Here is a 21009-nt window from a genome sequence, read left to right as displayed (position 1 = left end):
TTCAGCTCTGGGCCCCATAGCAGCTGCATCCCTTGCACCTATGGTAGTTACGCCCTTGAGTGGAATCTAAGCCTAACCAGTTCCAAGAATTCCTTCTCTTCAGCAGAGGCTACATTGAAATGGGGAAATAATCACTTAATGAGACTGTGCATAGAATGGAACATTGCAATTAATGTAAATTTACACCCAAAGTTTATTTTTATCAACATTCCTTGGCCTAAAAACTACCTGATCTGTGAGGTTCCAATAGTAAATGGTGCTGTATTTCAAACAAAGTGAATGACTGGACAGTGGCACAGCTGTTTCTATCTTCTCTTTTAATTCCCCTTTCACACCAGACAATGCAGGGACATTCCCGGGTTGACCCCTTTATCACAAGCCTAGTCCCTGCATTTTCTGTTGTGAAAGGATATCGTCCACTTCTGTGACAATGCCGTACTGTTATATGACAAGAAAAATCAGTGCGTGTGCACTCCGTGGCAGCCGCGGCACATGCGCAGTTACTGCTCTAGTCTCAGCTATCGATCCCAGCAGCTGTGGCAGCATGCTGTGGCCTCCTGTCTGTATACTGTGGCGAGGTGCTTGGTGGCTGTAAGGGGTGCTTATTAGCAAGGTATATCCAGTATGATATATTTGAGAGGCGCTGCTTCCCACCGCCCTGCCCCCTGCCACTATGTCAAATAATCCCAGCCGCCCTTGTCTACAATGCGAAGTGTGTCCAAGCCCACCAACCCCTTTCTGCATCCAGTGACCTGTACGTGCCCCGCCCACTTCGCACATTATGGAGCCGGCAGCGGCGGTCTGACTGGAGGCTACACGGGTTATGTAGTAAGTACCTTTCACACCAGCCAGTAGTCTGGGAAGGTCCCGGGAGCAATTCTGCTAGCTAGCAGGGTTAAATTCCTGGCAAATTCTCCTGGGAATTTCACCCGGGAACCTTTCACACCAGCGGGAATTTAGGCTGGTGTGAAAGGGGTAGAACACATGACCAGAATCTATTTACAGTACATGAGTCCTGTCCCTAGATGTCTGTTTCAAGACCACCCCTTTATTAACCTTTTGTGGATCTAGGTACTCTATCCGTGTGATTATCAGATGCATGATGTAGGTGGAAAATTTAGTTACACAAAAATTTGTTATTATTTAAAAATGGTATAATATTCAGCATGTCTGAAAGTATGATTTTCGTTACCTGGGGCAAGGCAGTTATTTGGCTTCACACCGTCTCCACCTGCATGCACATATTTAGCACTAGGGGCATGCGCTAGATGACATGCAAATCATGCAATGTCATCCACAAATTCCTGTGAATTCCAGGACAAACCATATAGTGCAAATACATTGTGCAATCTTGCAAAAGATATACTCCATATCCATATCCTCAGATTAAGCAGCATGTGGGGCCGGCCTTAAGATGCAACAAGTGATTCATGGGAGCGTGCAATAGTGCATACACATTGGACAATGTGGACTATTTAATGCTGCGATATGCGACTGACTGACAAATGATCCAAAAATTGTGTCGTATTTACTCAGCTATACAATGAAGCCTTCATCATGCACCTTCTGTGCATTGTTTATCAGATATAATTGACTGTATTCAGGAGACACTAATCAAAAATTTAAAGATCATTTTAGTAAACATTCTTTGTGGCTAGACATTATCAGGAGACTGCAGTATAAGTAAATAAATATACTGTACAGTGCTGCATGTTCCTCAGATTCCTTTGCTCCATTTGCTTATTTCAGTGGATTACGCCACTAAAATGAAAAAATGTGCATAGTACAGTACATGAATCATAACAACACAATATTTTTAAAATTGTGCGGTCAATTTACCTACAATCAAAATCCCGACGGTCAAAATACCGACAACCATTGACCGACGGTCAAAATACTGACAAGGTCAAAATACATACAAGGTATATTTTTTCATTGAAACCGACTTGTACATACTTTACCATCCCAGTGGACATGGAGGCGGAATATAATAGTGGCCGAAGCACGGGGTTCATGTCGACCTATGTCAACATACAGACCCCAAAAAATACGACTTGTCTTATTTTTGACCTGTCTATATTTTAGATGTAGGTATTTTGACCATGTCGGTATTTTGACCGTCGGTCAATTGCTGTGGTATTTTTACCATCTGGATTTTTATTGTAGGTAAATCATACCGAACCCTGTCAGAAATGGTTGCTATTAACACTGAGTTGTCTACTTGTAAGATCCCAAAATCAGGATATCACAGACAATAGTGTTATAAGAGCCCAAATTTTTTTTTTAAATATGAATGATGCCCTTCTGGGATTGATAGCAACTAAATAAGTATTAAAACATTTATTAAAAAATACAATAAAATAAACTTTTCCAGTCTCTTTGTTGTTGGAATAATTCCTTCTTAGCAGTTGTTTGTATTCATAGACGTAGCAAAACCCAACACATTTCATCTCATAAGAGACTTCATCAGGGGTATTTGATCTCCATTAGGTTTTTGACCCTACGGGCTTGAATTATTTGTGTATCGATAGAGTATATTATAAGTTCTTATGTCGGTATTTTCCAATAGGAGAAAAGATCCTTTAATATTTATTTAGTGGATCTATTTAGTGGATCTTAAATTCAAGGTGCACCTAAAAGGTGCACCTTTCCAAGCAGCGAAACGCGTCAGTGGTTTTTCTTGGACCGAATCTGCTGATCCCCATTTGATTTCCATCAAATGGACCCTTGAGTGACCCCAGTTTCCCACTCCTCATATACAGAGGACATTTCAGCAATCACCTCCATCACTGCTAGCTATTATCTTTGCCACCCTGTTGGCCCTTACCACAAGCAGGAATCAAGGTTGGACATTTTTGTTCTTAAATATTGAACACTTGGTCTCACAGACCCCACCAACCCTGAGAACACCTGCCCAAATACCTCCCTGAGATTGCAACCTCTAGCGACGCAAGTTACCCGTGGCTCAATCAACATCCAGCCTTATAACATCAATGGGTTCCCACTTAAGTGGTCGCACTGTCGCATCCATCTGAGGACATCTCTACAAAAATTTGCACTCGGGATTGGACAATCCGTAATTACAAGTGTTAACTATCAGCCCAGTGGGCACCCGCACTTTACTAACCAGCTGTACCCCCAATTTACCATTACGAATTATCTATTGGTCCAACAAATTTCAGCCTCCGGTCCAGATTTTTTCTTAATCACCATTTTTTATTTATTATTGTGTCATTTATGTCATGTTTTTTAAATTGTTATTAAATATTGTATGATCTTTCATCAAATCAGCGCCACTTAATTTTCTTTTCTTTTTTACCTGGGTTTATTGGGGCTGACAACCCCAACACTAAGTGGCAGCTCTTGACAGAACACCCCTGGTAGCACCTGTCTGTGCACCCGAGGGAGCACACCACACTTTCCAAACAATAATGGAACAGATTCCAATACAGTCCAGAGGATTTGTATTCCCCTCCTTAGAGCATATAAAAGGTGGAACAAGAGATGATTACAAACTTCTTTTAATAGTGCATATGTCCTCATGTGCATCCAACAAGCAAGGGTTTTTCAGTGGAAAAAGTATAAGCCCTGGAAAACAGGGCAGTGGAATCGGGGCCCACGGAGGGGATTCACCAAAATCCCGGGTGTGTGACTACACCCAATGGTTTCTACAGCACTCGCAGACCTAAGACAGCTTTGTGGTGTCTTAGGTCTGTGGGCGCCCTGTGCAGAAAGTGGACAGTCAGCTGACATCTGCTGACATCAGCTGCCTGCCCCTGGCACCCGCGTTATTGCCGAATTACCATGGGAATGCTCAGCGTTTTAATGGGAAAGCACTGGACTTTTCCATGGGTGCGACCGCTCACCGCCGCCTCATGCCGCCTGCCCGCAGTGCTATGTGCGAGCAGCCCGCGAATATTAAAGTTGCAGTGGTCGCTCACGCCTTCGGCATGCACAGTCACACACCATCGCTCCCTAGCGCGAACATGCAGGGGAGCGAATGGACCAGAATAGGGTCCTATATTACTGCACTGCATTTGATCAGAGACCTCACACATGCGCAATGGTGGATGAACGTAAGCATTACACTCATCAGGAATGGCAATTGCCACACTAGCTATGCAAAGCTGCAACATGCTGCATTGCAACCAGACTCAGGGCCGGTGCAAGGCACCGTAGCGCCCCAGGGAGTCGGGGTGGGAGTGCCCGGGGAGGGGGGTACCTGCTGCGCCATCTGAGGAGTGGGCAGGGGGGTTCGTGCCGGCGTCTGACAGGAGTGTCCGTCCGTGCCGCGGGGTACCTGCGGCACTGTGTATAAAGCTGGCGGCGTCGGCGTCCCTGCAGTGATTAAGAAATAACTAGCGCTACCCGCCGGGCTATGCGCCGGCGCGGGAAGCACTTATGATTTAGAAAACACTGGGGCCACATGTTGATTGGCTGAATCTCAGCCAATCAGTGTGCGGCAAGTGTTTTCAAACCCAGCAGCGCTTCCCGCGCCGCCGCATAGCGCTAGTTATTTTCTATTCACTGCAGGGACCCCGCCGCCTGATTTATACACAGCGCCGCAGGTACCCCCGCGGCACGGATACCCCTGCCCGCTCCAGCACCTACGCTTACCCTCCATGCTGGGGGCGAGGGACGAACTGCCACCCTGACCAGACTGCAATAGGCTGGATAGATTAGCATGGCTACAACTGTACATACACTTTCCATGAAGGATCATAATATAGAAAACAATATTGTTGCTCGCTTGTTATACCTCTGTCATTTGTTGTTTTGGTCTGTTTTCTGCTAAATGATGACATATAACTGATGACTATTACACCACTGAAGCATAACAGTAGTAATGAAATGGCTGGCACACACTCAGCTTGTACTTCATTTAAAGTATATTAGTGAATGTTATAGAATAGCTGTTTGAGGATTTTATTACCTGTTGATTTCAACAATGTTATTTTCACATCAAAGACAACAGCTCATGGCATTCGTTATTGACATCATTAAAGGGATTACTTCTAAGGCTAAGCAAGTACTGTGCTGTTCTAGTTTTGGGTGGGGATTCAGATTTAATAAACATTTTTTTATTCACGTTTCCTCATGTGAGTTTCAATGGGAAGCTTTTGTTAAGAACTTTTTTGGATTTTGCTGTTTTAGCCTATTGTATATTATTTACTGTTTAGATACATTTGATGGATTATATCTTTATCCCAGACATTGGAACAGCATCATGTTTATAGTATCCGGGGGTTAATGGATAGATGCAGTTTATCAGTGCAGTGGTTCCTTAGAGATTGTTTGTCATTGCTATGGTAACAATGCTTGTTCATTTTCCCTCTCCACGAATTAGGTGAATTCTGGAAACAGTAAAATGAATGATGAGAATAGCAATATTTTATTACACCTGTATATGTTATACATACCCTTCAACAGAACACATTCCTTTAGGTATAGCATGCTCTGCTCCTGGACTTTCCTCTTAATGTATGATTTCTGTCACCTGTGTTGAACACCTTTCTCATCAATAAGCACAGGTGATGGCAATCATATATTATTGGGGAAGTCTAAGAACAGAGCATTTTGTACCTAATAAAATGGGTCAAGTTGGAGGGTATGGTTATATACACTACAATCGCATGAATGAAGACGGTAACAAAAACCAGCCCTTGAATTCAGAACTGTTCTGTTGGTGCCTGCATCTAGTGATGCACACACTGCGGGGGTGCTGAGATGGATCTAACTGATTGGGAAAATGTGAAAGAAGTCCATCTTTAGATGGCATTGCCCACCAAATCCAAGCAACAGCAACTATTGCATTCCAGGGCTTAGTCAGTGGTGTAGAGAGGTTAGGGGGAGTGGGTACTTTTTACCCGGGCTTGGTATTGATGGTAGCATACCTCCCAACATGACCCTCTCCAGGAGGGACACAATTTTCTACTCCTGCACTTCCCTCTTGATGTATGATTACCATCACCTGTGTTGAAGCACCTATCTCATCAATTAAACTGTTCAACACAGGTGATGGTAATCATACATGAGAGGGAAGTCCAGGCGCAGAGCACTGTGTCCCTCCTGGAGAGGATTATGTTGGGAGGTATGTGGAAGGGCTCAGGCTCCCCCCCCCCCCCCCCCCCCCACTGCAGAGAGCTGTGCAGTGCAAGTAAAGAGTACAGGCTGCTGCAGCAGCACAGACTCTCTCCCCAGCACACGCTGCTCAGTGCCAGGTACTGAGCAGGGGAGTGAGGCAACTGAAGTAGTCCGGACCCCTGCAATGCCAGCTCTGTTGGCCATGCCCCCTTTTTTGTACCAGGTTCTGGTGGTTCTGTCAGCGCCCCTGGGCTTGGCGCATATGTGGTAAGCGGCCAAACCTCTAAAATTGCATTTTTAGATGTTTTGCTGCATTTAACAGCTGTCATTTTAAAAACATATAACAGTCAGGAGCTCATTGGCTAGAGTACCAGTTTACATTTGTAATCAGTGATAATAAGAATGTCACTCATTGTTAAGTATGCCTCATAATATTTAGTCAACTGAACAACAAAGTAATTTCCAGTTAAGTATTTGGTCAAGTCACAAATTAGCGAAAAGCATTGAGAAGAGTATAAACATGAATATTAGTCTCAGGATCTCCAAGACCAGTACAACTGCTAAAAGTGTGGGCACTACAAAATACATACCCATTTCAGGAGAGACACAATGCTCTGTTCCTGGACTTCCCTCTTGATTTAGGATTGCCATCACGTGTTGTGAACAGGTTAGGTCATGGGTCCTCAAACGGCGGCCCTCCAGATGTTGTGAAACTACAAATCCCAGCATGCCTTGCCACAGTTTAAACACTCCCTTATAGCAAAACTGTGGCAAAGCATGCTGGGATTTGTAGTTTCACAACATCTGGAGGGCCGCAGTTTGAGGACCCATGGGTTAGGTGATAAGATAGTTGTTTCAACACAGGTGATGGCAATCATTAATTAAAATGGAAGTCTGGGAATAGAGTATTCTGTCCCTCCTTGAAAGGGTTATGTTGGGAGGTATGAAAATATAGGTTTTGCAAAATAAGGGCATTTTTTTAGGAGCACATAGTCTAACAAATTGCATTGAAAATGAAGGTAATATAAATCATTTATTTATGTCAGGTGCATTGCTCTATGACAGTAAAAGAGAGGTTTACCTCTTTTTTTTTTCTAAATTCGATAATTTGTATTAATTTTCAGAGACAGGCGAACACACAAAAACAAGTATTTCCATACTTCAAATGAGAGGATCATGGAATGCAAGGGTTCCAAGGTGTACAACAGTCATGATGACACATTATCACAATACAATACAGGGTATAACAGAAATGATTAGTATGGTCCGAAAATGAGATATGCTCAATCTTACACAGTGCCCGTAGGCACCACACGAGCACTGCCGTACTTTAAAAATACAAAGGATATAGCATCAGCCATACAATTCTACCGCTATAGCTACCTAATTCCCTGCAATCCAAAATCACACCAAAATAAACACAGAATATATATAAAACATAATAATAACAAGCCCAAAACAAACCTCCCTAAAACCCCCCACCCTGTATGACCTAACCCCAACTAAGGTATACCTGTATCCCCGAACAGCTAGGGTTACCACCTAGTCCCTTTAATTCCGGACACATGTTAATTACACAGGTTCTGTGGCAGTTTAAAATCAGGTGAAGTGGAGTCTTGAAGTCAGCCAGCCACAGAACCTGTGTAATTAATATGTGTCCGGAATTAAAGGGACTAGGTGGTAACCCTACGAACAGCCCAAACCCTATAGCTATCTATACACTCCCCCCACACACATCCCAATTATAAAGCACAGGATAATGATAAAGGATATAGCGAGGGCTATAAATATATGACCCTAGGCCAAGTTAAGTTTGGTTCTCCCCCTGGGTATAACAATCATACGTGCCTATCTGACCCTCTCCATGAGGGAGGAAATGCTCTATTCCTGGGCTTCCCTGGTAATGTGTGATTGCTATCACCTGTGGAGAAACACCTTTCCTATCCATTAACTATCTCACCACAGGTGATGGAAAACATATATTACCAGGGAAGCCCAGGAACAGAGCATTTTCTCCCTCATGAAGATGGTCAGGTAGGCTGCATGGGCTCACGCTGTCACAGTATCATAAGGATAATTTGATCCTGAGAGGGTTCAGAGTTCAGAACCAACCTACACTGGGTCGATCGAATAAGGAGTTCTGTACCCAGTGGTGTCAGATCCTCAACCAATGTAGTAAGGATCTGATGGTCCTTGTCATACAACTTGTAAATAAAGATATCTCCCATGTACAACAGGTGATTAGCATTGTTACGGGACTCGGCAGGGCAATGGGGAGTATGACAGCTGGCAAGAGACAATAGGTCAGGCGTGAGCCCGCAGCTGGGACCGCTGTTTAGGACGGCCACAGCAAAACCTACACTGACTCTGTTGAGTCCCCCGGGCAGATGGAATACCCCTGCAAGTGCTAGGCTTCACCTGTAGCCGCCGCGTTCGACAGAGCCAGTTAAGCCGACTCTGACCCCGATGCAGCCAGGTGTTACGTAAAGACAAGGGGTGAGCGATTGCCAGGGAGTATCTCAAAAGGATGACTGGCTAATGGGCCTAGCTGGGAGAGACCCCTAACTAACCGACACCCGGTCAAGGACGGGGATCGCGACCCAGTCGCAGACACAAGAGATACGAAAGGGGAATCTCAGAATGGGGGCACACCAAGGCAAGTGATTCCCCAAAGCCGGGTGCAGACAAAGAGGGGTACACCCCTGCCTGAGGGGAGCTAGGGCGACAGAGAATAACTGGACAGAAAGGGCAACTGAGAAAATAACACAATAGAATAAAGACGGGCCCCACGGAGGGGGAATGCCACGGAGGGCAACAGAATAGCAAAAGATAGCAAACACCGGGCTCCAACGGAGCACTTACGTGACCCACAAGTAGATGGAAGACTGTGGATCAGACGCAGGCACTAGCTCAGGCCACGAATCCACGGGAGCTAGCTGGGCAGCAGGGAACCAGGAAAGCAGAGCAGACTGAGAGAACAGAGCTGATTAAACAGCTCCAGGGACCGGGTCAGAGAAAGCTTCTGGGGAAGCAACCTGTATAACCGGCGTCTGTGCCCAGCAGACGCCGGCTATTTATCCGAAAATCGCGCCGCCTGACGTCACTCAGGCGCGCGCGTGTGTTCCCCATCTGCCGGGCGGAAGCTCGGGGACATTGCTAGGCAACGCCCCGACGCCCGTCCTTAGAGCGAGGCTTGGGACACTGCCTAGCAACGCCCCCCGCCTCCAGCCTCCGTGCCGCAGCTGCCGTCCGTCCGGGTGCCGCAGATCCCGGACGGCGGTGAGTAACAGTACCCCCCCCTTGAGAAAGGGTTAACAACCCTTTACCCCCAGGTTTATCAGGGAACCGTCGGAAAAACAACCTCTTGAGGTTGGGTGAATGCAAGTCCCGATCAGGAACCCAAGACCTCTCCTCGGGACCAAACCCTCTCCAATGCACAAGAAACTGCAGAGACCTTCCCACGAATTTGGAGTCAAGAATCTTCTCCACACGGAATTCCTGTTGACCCTGCACCATCACCGGAGCGGAGCCACTTCTAACCTTACGCGGAAATTTCCGCGAAAAAACCACAGGTTTAAGAAGCGAAGCGTGGAAGGTATTATTGATCTTATTGGACTTAGGTAGAGAGACACGAAAGGCTACCGGATTAACCCTCTTAACAATTGGAAACGGACCGATGAACCGAGGTCCTAACCTTGCCGAGGGCTGGTGAAGCTTGATATTCCGTGCAGAAAGCCACACTCAGTCACCCACTTTAAAACGGCAAGGACGTCTGAATTTGTCTGAAAATACCTTTTCGGGAGGCAGCAGAAGATGTAGATCTGGGGGCTTCCGGTCCCAAAGAGTTGGCCCGCGGATGAAATCCATAGACCGCGAAAAAGGGAGAGGTCTTGGAAGCCGAATGACATGCATTGTTATACGCAAATTCGGCGAGTGGCAAAAGGTTCACCCAATCATCCTGTAATTTGGACACAAAAACCCTAAGATATTGCTTGAGGGATTGGTTCAACCGTTCAGTTTGCCCATTGGCCTGCGGATGAAACGCAGACGTGAGACTTGTCTTTACTTTCAGCGCAGAACAGAACAATCTCCAAAATTGTGCCACAAATTGTGGACCACGATCTGAAACAATATCGCTGGGTAAACCATGCAGTCTAAAAATATGCTGCAAAAACAAGGTAACCAACTCCCTGGCTGAAGGTAATTGTCTAAGGGCCACAAAGTGTGCCATCTTAGAAAACCTATCAATGACCACCCAGATGACCTGACAATGGGACGAGACAGGTAGTCCAACGATGAAGTCCATGGCCAAGTGAGACCAAGGTCTACCAGGAATAGATAAAGGCATCAATTCCCCTACCGGTCGTGTCCGCGGAACTTTATGCCTGGCACAGTCCGGACAGGATAAGACAAAATCCTTGGTGTCACGAGACATTCCCGGCCACCAGACAACACGAGTGAGAAGCGCCAGGGTTTTACCTACTCCAGGATGACCAGCAATCTTGGAGTCATGAAACTCTGCAAGGACTCTGCGTCTAAGAGACAGGGGCACAAATAATCTGTTCTCGGGAGTCTGGACCGGAGCTTGACCCTGAGCCTGGCGAAGGAGGACTTCCAGAGTTAGACTTACTCCCGCATGAATACACGATGCCGGGACAATGGGTCCTTTACTGAACCTATTGGTATGTTGAGGAAGGAAACATCTAGAAAGAGCATCTGCTCTGATGTTCTTCGAACCTGGTCTATAAGAAATGATAAAATTGAAGCGCGTGAAAAAGAGGGCCCACCGAGCTTGTCGGGTATTCAACCTCTTGGCCGATTCAATATACTGAAGATTCTTATGGTCAGTGAGGACAAGAATCTGGTGTGAGGCTCCTTCCAACCAATGTCGCCATTCGTCAAACGCCCACTTGACTGCGAGTAATTCTCTATTGCCAACATCATAGTTGGACTCAGCCTGGGAAAACTTCATGGACATATAGGCACATGGGTGTAACTCCAATGACTCAGGATCCGTTTGGGACAGGACGGCCCCGGCTCCAACTTCGGAGGCGTCTACCTCAACAATAAAAGGCAGATCAGGATTAGGATGCCTGAGGACCGGGGCCGAGATAAAGGCTTGCTTGAGTGTTTTAAAAGCTTGTTCCACTGGAGGCGTCCATACCGAGGGGTCAGCACCCTTTTTAGTCAAGGCCACCAAAGGTGCCACAATGGAAGAAAATGAGTGGATAAACCGCCTATAATAGTTGGCGAAACCAAGAAACCGTTGGACCGCTTTCAAATTAGTGGGACGGACCCAATCCACCACGGCTTGCAGTTTCTTAGGATCCATTTGGAATCCTTGGGAGGAAATGATGTACCCTAAAAAGGATACCTGGGTTACTTCAAACTCACATTTCTCCAGTTTAGCGAATAGCTGATTTTCTCGCAACTTCTGCAGAACTTGACGAACTTGAGATCTATGTGAGTCTAAGTCTTGAGAAAAAATTAAAATATCGTCTAAATAGACAACCACGAATTTGCCAAGAAAATCACGGAGGACATCGTTAATCAAATCCTGAAAGACGGCTGGGGCGTTAGAGAAGCCAAAGGGCATTACCAGGTACTCATAGTGCCCTGTCTGTGTACTGAAAGCCGTCTTCCACTCATCCCCTTCTTTTATCCTTATGAGGTTGTATGCACCCCGAAGGTCAATCTTGGAAAAGACGGTTGCGGACCGTAGCTGGTCAAACAGTACCGCAATCAAGGGGAGAGGATAGGTGTTCTTTACGGTGATCTTGTTGAGAGCCCGGAAATCGATACAGGGTCTCAATGAACCGTCCTTCTTGGCCACGAAAAAGAATCCGGCACTGAGAGGAGATTTGGACGGCCTAATGAACCCCTTAGAAAGACTCTCTTGGATATAGTCGTCCATGGCTTTAGTTTCCGGAACGGACAAGGCATACAGTCTCCCCTTGGGCAAGGGGGCATTCGGGACTAATTGAATGGCACAGTCGTACGGACGGTGAGGTGGTAAAGCGTCCGCTTTCCCCTTAGAAAAAACATCTGAGAAGTCCTGATAGGGATACGGAATCTTGGAAAGGGAGACAGAAGCAAGCGGGAGTGAGGTGTTGAAACAATGCTCAGTACAGGTGGAACTCCACCGAGCAATCTCCCCTTGATTCCAATCAATGATGGGGTTGTGTTTTTTCAGCCATGGGAACCCCAGCACAATGGGAACTGCAGGACAAGATGTTAACAGAAAGGAGATCTCTTCTTGATGAAATAGACCGATAGACAGCTGCAGGGGAGGAGTTTGGAATGAAATAGCCCCGTTGGAGAGGACATTACCGTCTAAACCACGTAAAGTAACAGGTACAGGAAGTTTGATATGGGGAATGCCCAAGGTCTGGGCTATCGTGAAATCTAAAAAATTCTCGGCCGCGCCACTATCAACGAAGACGGACCCCGAAAAGTTGGCGCCCCGAAAAGAAAGACACCCCAACACTAATAACGAGTTAAGAGAGGAAAAAAGCTGGAGGCCTAAGTGAACCCTCTCCTCGTTCACTTGGCCCGGGCTTTTACTGGTCTGTTGGGACAGTTACGGAGAATATGCCCCTTGTTGCCACAGTACAGACATAAGCCAGAGCCAAGTCGCCAGGCTCTCTCCTCTGGAGTAATGCGGGCTGCTCCAAGCTGCATCGGTTCCTCGCATTCCTCGGGAACAGATGGGACATAGGGAACCGCCCGAGTTATAGAACTCCGCTCCGACCTCCGTTCACGGAGACGGCGGTCAATCCGGATGGATAACTCCATTAACTTATCGAGGGAGGTAGGAGCGGGGTACTGATTTAATCTCATCCGCCAAACCGCAGCGGAATTGACTGCGTAACGCAGGGTCGTTCCATCCGCAGTCATTGGACCAACGACGGAATTCTGTGCAGTAGACCTCCGCCGGGTCCTTCCCTTGTTTAAGGGCCCGGAGATGAGTCTCTGCGGAAGCCTCCCTATCAGGGTCGTCATATAACAGACCCAGGGAACTGAAAAAATTGTCCACTGAGGACAAAGCCGGACTATCGGCGGGTAACCCAAAGGCCCAAGTTTGAGGATCCCCCTGAAGTAGCGAGATGACCAGGCCTACTCGCTGGGACTCAGACCCGGACGACCGTGGGCGAAGCCGGAAATATAACTTACAGCTTTCACGAAAGTTATAGAAGGTCTTGCGGTCTCCTGAAAACCGATCCGGCAAATTCACCTTGGGTTCGGAAACCCCTGGCTCCAGAGGACGTGACCTTTGCTCTTGAGAAGCCACCTTCAACGAGAGCTCTCGCACCATCTGGGTTAACCCCTGGACCTGATCAGCAAAAGTTTGTGCTGACGGATTCATATCCACTACAAAAAACAACAGGAGGGATGCAAATACACAAAGATGACCCTACCAGGCTGTCTGTTATGGCCGGTTATAATGTTACGAGACTCGGCAGGGCAATGGGGAGTATGACAGCTGGCAAGAGACAATAGGTCAGGCGTGAGCCCGCAGCTGGGACCACTGTTTAGGACGGCCACAGCAAAACCTACACTGACTCTGTTGAGTCCCCCGGGCAGATGGAATACCCCTGCAAGTGCTAGGCTTCGCCTGTAGCCGCCGCATTCGACAGAGCCAGTTAAGCCGGCTCTGACCCCGATGCAGCCAGGTGTTACGTAAAGACAAGGGGTGAGCGATCGCCAGGGAGTATCTCAAAAGGATGACTGGCTAATGGGCCTAGCTGGGAGAGACCCCTAACTAACCGACACCCGGTCAAGGACGGGGATCGCGACCCAGTCGCAGACACAAGAGATACGAAAGGGGAATCTCAGAATGGGGGCACACCAAGGCAAGTGATTCCCCAAAGCCGGGTGCAGACAAAGAGGGGTACACCCCTGCCTGAGGGGAGCTAGGGCGACAGAGAATAACTGGACAGAAAGGGCAACTGAGAAAATAACACAATAGAATAAAGACGGGCCCCACGGAGGGGGAATGCCACGGAGGGCAACAGAATAGCAAAAGATAGCAAACACCGGGCTCCAACGGAGCACTTACGTGACCCACAAGTAGATGGAAGACTGTGGATCAGACGCAGGCACTAGCTCAGGCCACGAATCCACGGGAGCTAGCTGGGCAGCAGGGAACCAGGAGAGCAGAGCAGACTGAGAGAACAGAGCTGATTAAACAGCTCCAGGGACCGGGTCAGAGAAAGCTTCTGGGGAAGCAACCTGTATAACCGGCGTCTGTGCCCAGCAGACGCCGGCTATTTATCCGAAAATCGCGCCGCCTGACGTCACTCAGGCGCGCGCGTGTGTTCCCCGTCTGCCGGGCGGAAGCTCAGGGACGTTGCTAGGCAACGCCCCGACGCCCGTCCTTAGAGCGAGGCTTGGGACGCTGCCTAGCAACGCCTCCAGCCTCCGTGCCGCAGCTGCCGTCCGTCCGGGTGCCGCAGATCCCGGACGGCGGTGAGTAACAAGCATATGTGAAAGTAATGTTGTTGCATGTCTTAATGCTGATGCTTCAGGGGAGTGGCTCACCAAGCTTGAGGAGGCAGTATTGAAATTAGGATCGGAACTACTGTACTTGTTTTAAAAAAATCTAAGTACAGGAAAGTCAAAGATGACTATAAAGAGGCAAGGGTATACCCGTGGACGACGGGGCAACCAGCCAGACGCACATGGAGAGGAAATTTTGGCAAAAGGAGGAGGGAGGAGGTTGAATTCACAGATGTGGACTCCTCACAAAGGCCCTTATTCTGATCAGTGCGGCCCCGCCTTCCATACGGATCGCCAACTCCGTCCGTACGCGGTAAGAAGCTGTCCGAACGGACCGCATGTGTATTTCTCATGGAATACGCCTCCTCCATCTCAGGGAACCTCCCCCATCATTCGATGGTCGCAGACCATCGAATGCAGGACCGAGTGGTCCACCAGCTCCCGCAACCTCAGACCACACGATCATTTCTCCGTGCAAAAGCAGGGATCTGGGCGGGCAGCTGACATCCGGCGATGTCATATGTCCGCCCCCTACACGTGCGTCACGACTGCATTACCATACGTACGCCCAGCGTTTGCATGGGAACGCCCATGAAACGCGGGGCGTATGCATATGGTAATGAGCCCAAATAGCCCTTCATGCCCCTCTTCACCCCCTGTTCGGAGTGTTCACATTTCATGCGGAATTTGGCCGTACGCCCCGCTCGCACATGCACAGAGACGCCTCTGCACATGCGCAGACACAAAACATCGGCGGCACGAACGCACGCGGATATTACCGCACCAACCAGAATAAGGGCCAAAGTGAGACAGACCAGCCATCTAGAGGGGCATCACCTACTTTTTTAGGGGAAGGCGCATTTACACGCAACAAATCAAAAGGAAAAAACCCTGCAGGAGGGGTGGACCAAACATAGAAAAGTCAAAAAGTCGGAGGGGGAACAGGAATTGATGGTGTTCAACCTCTCCAGCCACCAACTCACTCAGGCCAAAACTAATGTACTTAATAAGGGATTGACATTTGTACCCACCTTTAAGCAGAGGGCTTTCGACTGTGAGACGGAGTTGTATCGATTTCACAGGCAGTTGAGGTTGAAAGACCATTTTTCCAGGTATGGAGCTAGTCCCCAAAATCTGGAAGTGAACCCTTTCAAGGCACGGTCCTCTTTTGATCCCCCGAGTAATAATGAATCCATTGAGACATTCATGAGACTTGTCCGCAGGGATGTATTACCTGAGGTTAGAAATACACATATTCACCGTTCCAACCTTTCCCGAGAAGAGTCACAAACGTTGTAGACGCTACATGAGAATAAACAATTGATTATCTGCCCTGCCGATAAAGGCGGGGGGATAGTCGTTTTGGACCGTGATGAATATGTTAAAGAGGTATTACGTCAATTAAATGACGAAACGTGTTATAAAAAAACTATGCATTGACCCTACAGTCAATTACAAAACTGAGATTGACTCAATCATTGGTATGTGTCTGTCAAATGGGTGGATAGATGAGGGGGTATCGGATTTCCTTGTACAGGAGTTTCCGCGGATACCCCTCATCTATGTTCTACCCAAGATACATAAATCACTTGGGTCTCCACCGTGGAGACCCATAATCTCCTCCATTGGGTCGTTATGTCAACCCATTTCCCAATTTGTCGATTTTCATCTCCAGGACGTAGTACAAAACACCCCTTATTGGTTACGCGATACTACGCATTTTCTAAACAAGCTTTCAGAGTATGGTGAGCCACCCCCGGGTAGTATGCTGGTGACCATGGATGTCACCAGCCTATATACCAATATTGGCCACGAGGATGGAGTGGCAGTGGTTAGACGAGTCATTTCTGCAAGCTCTCACTACACCGGTCCAACAGTTGAGTTTTTTTATTTTGCTTATTGAGGTTATTTTGCATAAAAATTATTTTCTGTTCGATAATAGTTTTTATTTACAGCTCAAGGGGACCGAGACGGGGTCAAACATGGCCCCATCGTATGCCAACCTCTTTATGTATGATTTTAAGAGCAAATTCATTATGTCAGATGTAAATTTTTCAAGATTTATTTCATTTTATGTAAGATACATGAGAGACTGTTAGTGGACTTCGTCACGATGCTTAACTCCCTCCTAGGGTCCATCAGATTTACCCACACAGCTAGTTGTAAAACACTGGACTTCCTTGATGTATCAGTTTCCATCATTGATGGGAAATTTGTAACCAAGCTATTCAGGAAACCAATGGACAAAAACAGCTTATTATTAGCAACAAGTTTTCATCCATAACCTCAGAAGAAGGGACTTCCATACGCCCAATTATTGAGGGCAGTGCGGATTACTTCACGACAAGAGGATCTTCCAGAGGTCTTGAAGCAAATGGGTAAATGCTTCTCAGATAGAGGCTATGGCACAAAGGAGATTGAAAAATTTCTAGTTACGTCACTGAGTGCAGGAAGACTGCACTGATGAGGAGACCCTCCCCCAATGCTAGAGGTACTACACAATGCTGCTTCTGATTGGCTGCTGGACCGCAAGTGCCTATTGGCTATCGGTCTAGCGGGGGACTCCATATCCAGCCGGGTACAGCGGGGATCGTGGAGTGGGCGAGTTGGGTGAGCTGAGGAGCCAGCGGCAGAGTGCATGGCTCCGGTGCCCTGTGATATATCGGCGCCCGGAGCTCGGGCTCTGCCCTAGCAATGCCGCTGCCTGTAAGAAGCTGTCAGCGTGCCTTCAGGGAGCTGTATCAGAGGAGGAGAGTGTCCCATGTTCTGTGCCACAGGGAGGAGACTGATCCCGACTCTTGTGTCCGTTATAAGGTCCCTCAGTGACAGTGTTTCTGACAGCATGCCTTTACCACAGTTGTGTGATCCAGGCCCCGCAGTTTGTCTAACAGGTCGTCGCTATAGCTTAGCAGAGTGACCTGAAGCCCCGGTAGCTATCCCTGCCAGAGAGTCCTGAGCTGTCAATCACCACTGGAGGGAGAGTTTCCCACACACATCGCTGCAGCCAGGGCAGTGCTAGGGTGTCCGGCGCCCTCCTGGAAACCATGCCCCTTCACATTGCCATGCAACAAGCTGCAGCCCGATTGTGGGAGCGTATGCAACATGCGATCCTATGGAGGATCTCGGGTGCATGTACATGTAAGCATACACCATCTTAGTACTGTGTCCGCAAAATGTTGCAGGCACTAAAGGTGCCCATACACGCTGCCAGAATCGCATACGTTACCGGCTAGATCGCATCGCACGGCATGCATGCAATGTGTGTGCGATGCGATCCGAAAGCAGTACAAAAAGTATGTGCAGCACATACTTTTTGTACTGTGTGATGCCCGCAGGAGCTATTACACGCTATTGCAGCGTGTATGGCCACTTTTAGGCACATAACCCAGCCCATTATTTTAAAAGTGTCTAAATTAATATAAAAAAATCTACAATTATTAAAAAAATTGTTATAAACATTCCTGGTTAAGCTCCAAAATGTCTATCGTCTAACAACACCACACACACCGCTATATACTCTGCCAACACCAAGCCTTCCCCCGATCTGCAGCACTGTTCGCAGTTACGAGTAGAGTGCACAGAGCTCCACAGTGAGCGCTGTGCTGGGAGGTCAAGTCTCGTGATAACGGCTATCCGGAAGTAGCGATTGACTGTGTCAAGCACTGTGGGACACTAGCTGGCTGGCATGGGGTGCACCCAGGCACTGGCAGAAGCACTGCAGATGGTGAGGGACGAAGGAATTGTCGGGGGACTCACAAGCAGCCCTTGCATTGCAAGGAGACAGGATGCCAGCTCCCTGAAACACGCCCTGCCTGGACCGCTACTGCCATCTGACTCCTATTGCATTTTGTCTAACTGCACTAACTGACACACTCAGGTGTTTAGATAGATAGATAGATATATTAGTTAGGGTCCCTGATACACTGCTTTGCCCAGTGTCCCCCTAATGCTCTTAAGATGGCCCTGCATGTCACAGTCTGTGTTTCAAAAATGACAGGTAGGAGCTTATTGTTTTATGGTTTATGACTCTCCATCTGTTCAATAAGTATGGCTGCAGGTCTGTAATGCTGAATACTGTCGAAATAAGCTCCCTCTAATGCTGAAACTACAGTATATTACCTCTTTCTGCACTGCTGTGTTGAAGAGGTGCTTAAAGAGTGCAGCTATAGCAGCTGTAGTCACCTACAGAAACTGAGCTGGGCTTGCTTTGGCCATGTAAAAGCAATTTAGTAAATACTCTGGGGAGTGTATATTTTGATCTTGACAAATGAGGAATGGTAACTGAGAGGCTGTCACTGCTTGTATAATAAGAGGCTGTGAGTGGTAGTGCATGAGGCGTTTTCTGTGGTACAGTACCTGCAACTCACTGGGTCCTCTGACTTCTGCTGTCACACTTTCTTTCCTTCCGTCATCGGGAACACTACCCAATTGGGTAATTTATTCCTCAGCTCCCTCTGCTCTGAGTTGCTGCTGTTTCCTCCTAAGATGGCTGCCGCCTGGGACAGAATTTCTGTCCCAGAACACAGCTATAGCCTGCCACAGCACAAGCCGTTTCGCTCTACTTGGGATCCATACGCCACTTTCTGACCCGTCAGTGTCCCCAATGCTGGACACAGCAATCACATCACAATTAATCCTTTCCTGGCTGCAAGTTTAATAGTATCCAGGCAGGAATGCATTTAGCAAGGGAAGGGGCACAAAAGCCACACTATTGTTCATGGCAGCTCCACTAGAATATTTTTGCTCACCAAAAATCATGTGGATGCATTGAAAAGCTATTCAATGGAAAATACTGCGTGACAAAATCACAGGAGAAAATAAGTATACAGTATTTCACTTTTTGTTTTAGGTCATAACACTACTGGTGTTGAAAATTTAACACAAACTTAAATGCAAAAAAAAATGTTTCTTGAGAGTAGAATACTGTGGATGGAATCCAATTAGCAGCGATATTGCGATCCGCCATCGTAAGTAGTTATCACAAATAAAAACACTTATAATGGGTATGCGCAGTGCAGTTTACGGCCTATACCATTTGAAAATGAACCCAGGGGTGACCTGGGTTACTAGTGATAAGTGCATGTGAAAATAGGTAAATCAGCTTGTTAAGTGAAAAATATCATGCAAAGTCAGTGTACAATAAGCTTACGGGCCAGATGTATCCTGCTTCACAAAGGGATAAAATGAAGAGTGATAAACAGCCAGCCCCTAACTGTCATGTTACAGGCTGGGTTTGAAAAATAACAGGTAGGAGCCAATTGGCTGGTTGTTTAACACTCTCCACTTCATCACTTTGTTGTGAGGCCAAGTCCACTTTTCCAGTAGTGCGCACGCCTTTGGCATGTAGAAAGTAGACCCCCTCCCCCACTCTTCCACTGTCATTGTACCCCCTGTCTTTTTTTTCTGGATCTTCCCCTGGGTGCAAATCCTGGTGTCCAGGTCAGTGCAGACGATGTCCTGTGTCCTCCTCACCTGGGAATGAGTCCCTGCAGTAGCACACATTCTATACCTCCCAAGCACACACCAGTATATCTATTGTTACATTATTTACAGTCATGGCCAACTACAACATTTCCAGATGTATGCAGTGGCTGTCCAGCTGTTGGGTAGGTCTCTGCTAGCCCCAGGAACATTGGGACTTGTATTTCCTTTGCCACCTACTCTATGCAGCACCTACTCTCAGTGCGAAAGTTAAAACAGGGGTTTAATGTAGTCTTTTTCTGCAAGGCCATACCCTACCCCAAGGCCATGATGCCCATTTTCATGAGGCCACACCTCTATTCTGACAAGCAAAAAAAAATTGGTGGTGGTGGGGGGGACACATTTTTAACTGTTCGTACTGGGAGCCAAATAGTCTAGAAACAGCCCTCGTCATAATAACATAAAATTGACCTCAATGAGTAATTTTGGATGTGAAAGTACACCTTAAATATGTAAGATTATTGTGTTATTTATGTCTTCCTGTAGAATGTGATATTGGAAATGTAATAGTTAATTGCAAGAATTGCTTATTTTCTAATGAGCACATTTATGTTCTGGGCTAATTTATTTATAAATATGTGTCCCTACACATGGCACATACAGTAGACTTCTATTGCAAATCCAGAAACATTCTAATAGAGGGTAAACATGGTGAAGCAAAATCAAATCGAAATCGAATGCTTTTTAGCAGCATTCGATGCAGATTCGATCCCGATGCTCATTCATGTCTTGCCAGGTAAAATATAGTATAGTATAGTAAAATTCGAACCGAAATTGCATTGTATGCCAAATTGAATCGAATGTCATATTGAATGGAAATCAAATCGAACTCTGCATTTAACCGTGTGTACACACTCAGTGCCAGATTAAGCCTTCGGGGGGCCCGGGGCACTTTAGACAGGGGGGCCCCCTTGCACTTGTCATTACTGGCCGCAAACTGCACGG

The 21009-nt window shown here is 47.1% G+C and overlaps 1 protein-coding gene across 1 annotated transcript in view; it reads right to left on the bottom strand.

Annotated features, from left to right (window-relative positions):
* The window catches only part of IMPG1 (interphotoreceptor matrix proteoglycan 1), a 391168-nt gene that overhangs the window by 318701 nt on the left and 51458 nt on the right, over nucleotides 1-21009 (bottom strand). The gene's annotated exons all lie outside the window — the stretch shown is intronic.

The sequence above is a fragment of the Crinia signifera genome, chromosome 3, assembly GCF_055691185.1.
Source record: "Crinia signifera chromosome 3, ASM5569118v1, whole genome shotgun sequence".
NCBI lineage: Eukaryota > Metazoa > Chordata > Amphibia > Anura > Myobatrachidae > Crinia > Crinia signifera.
This window is presented reverse-complemented; position numbering and strand designations above follow the sequence as displayed.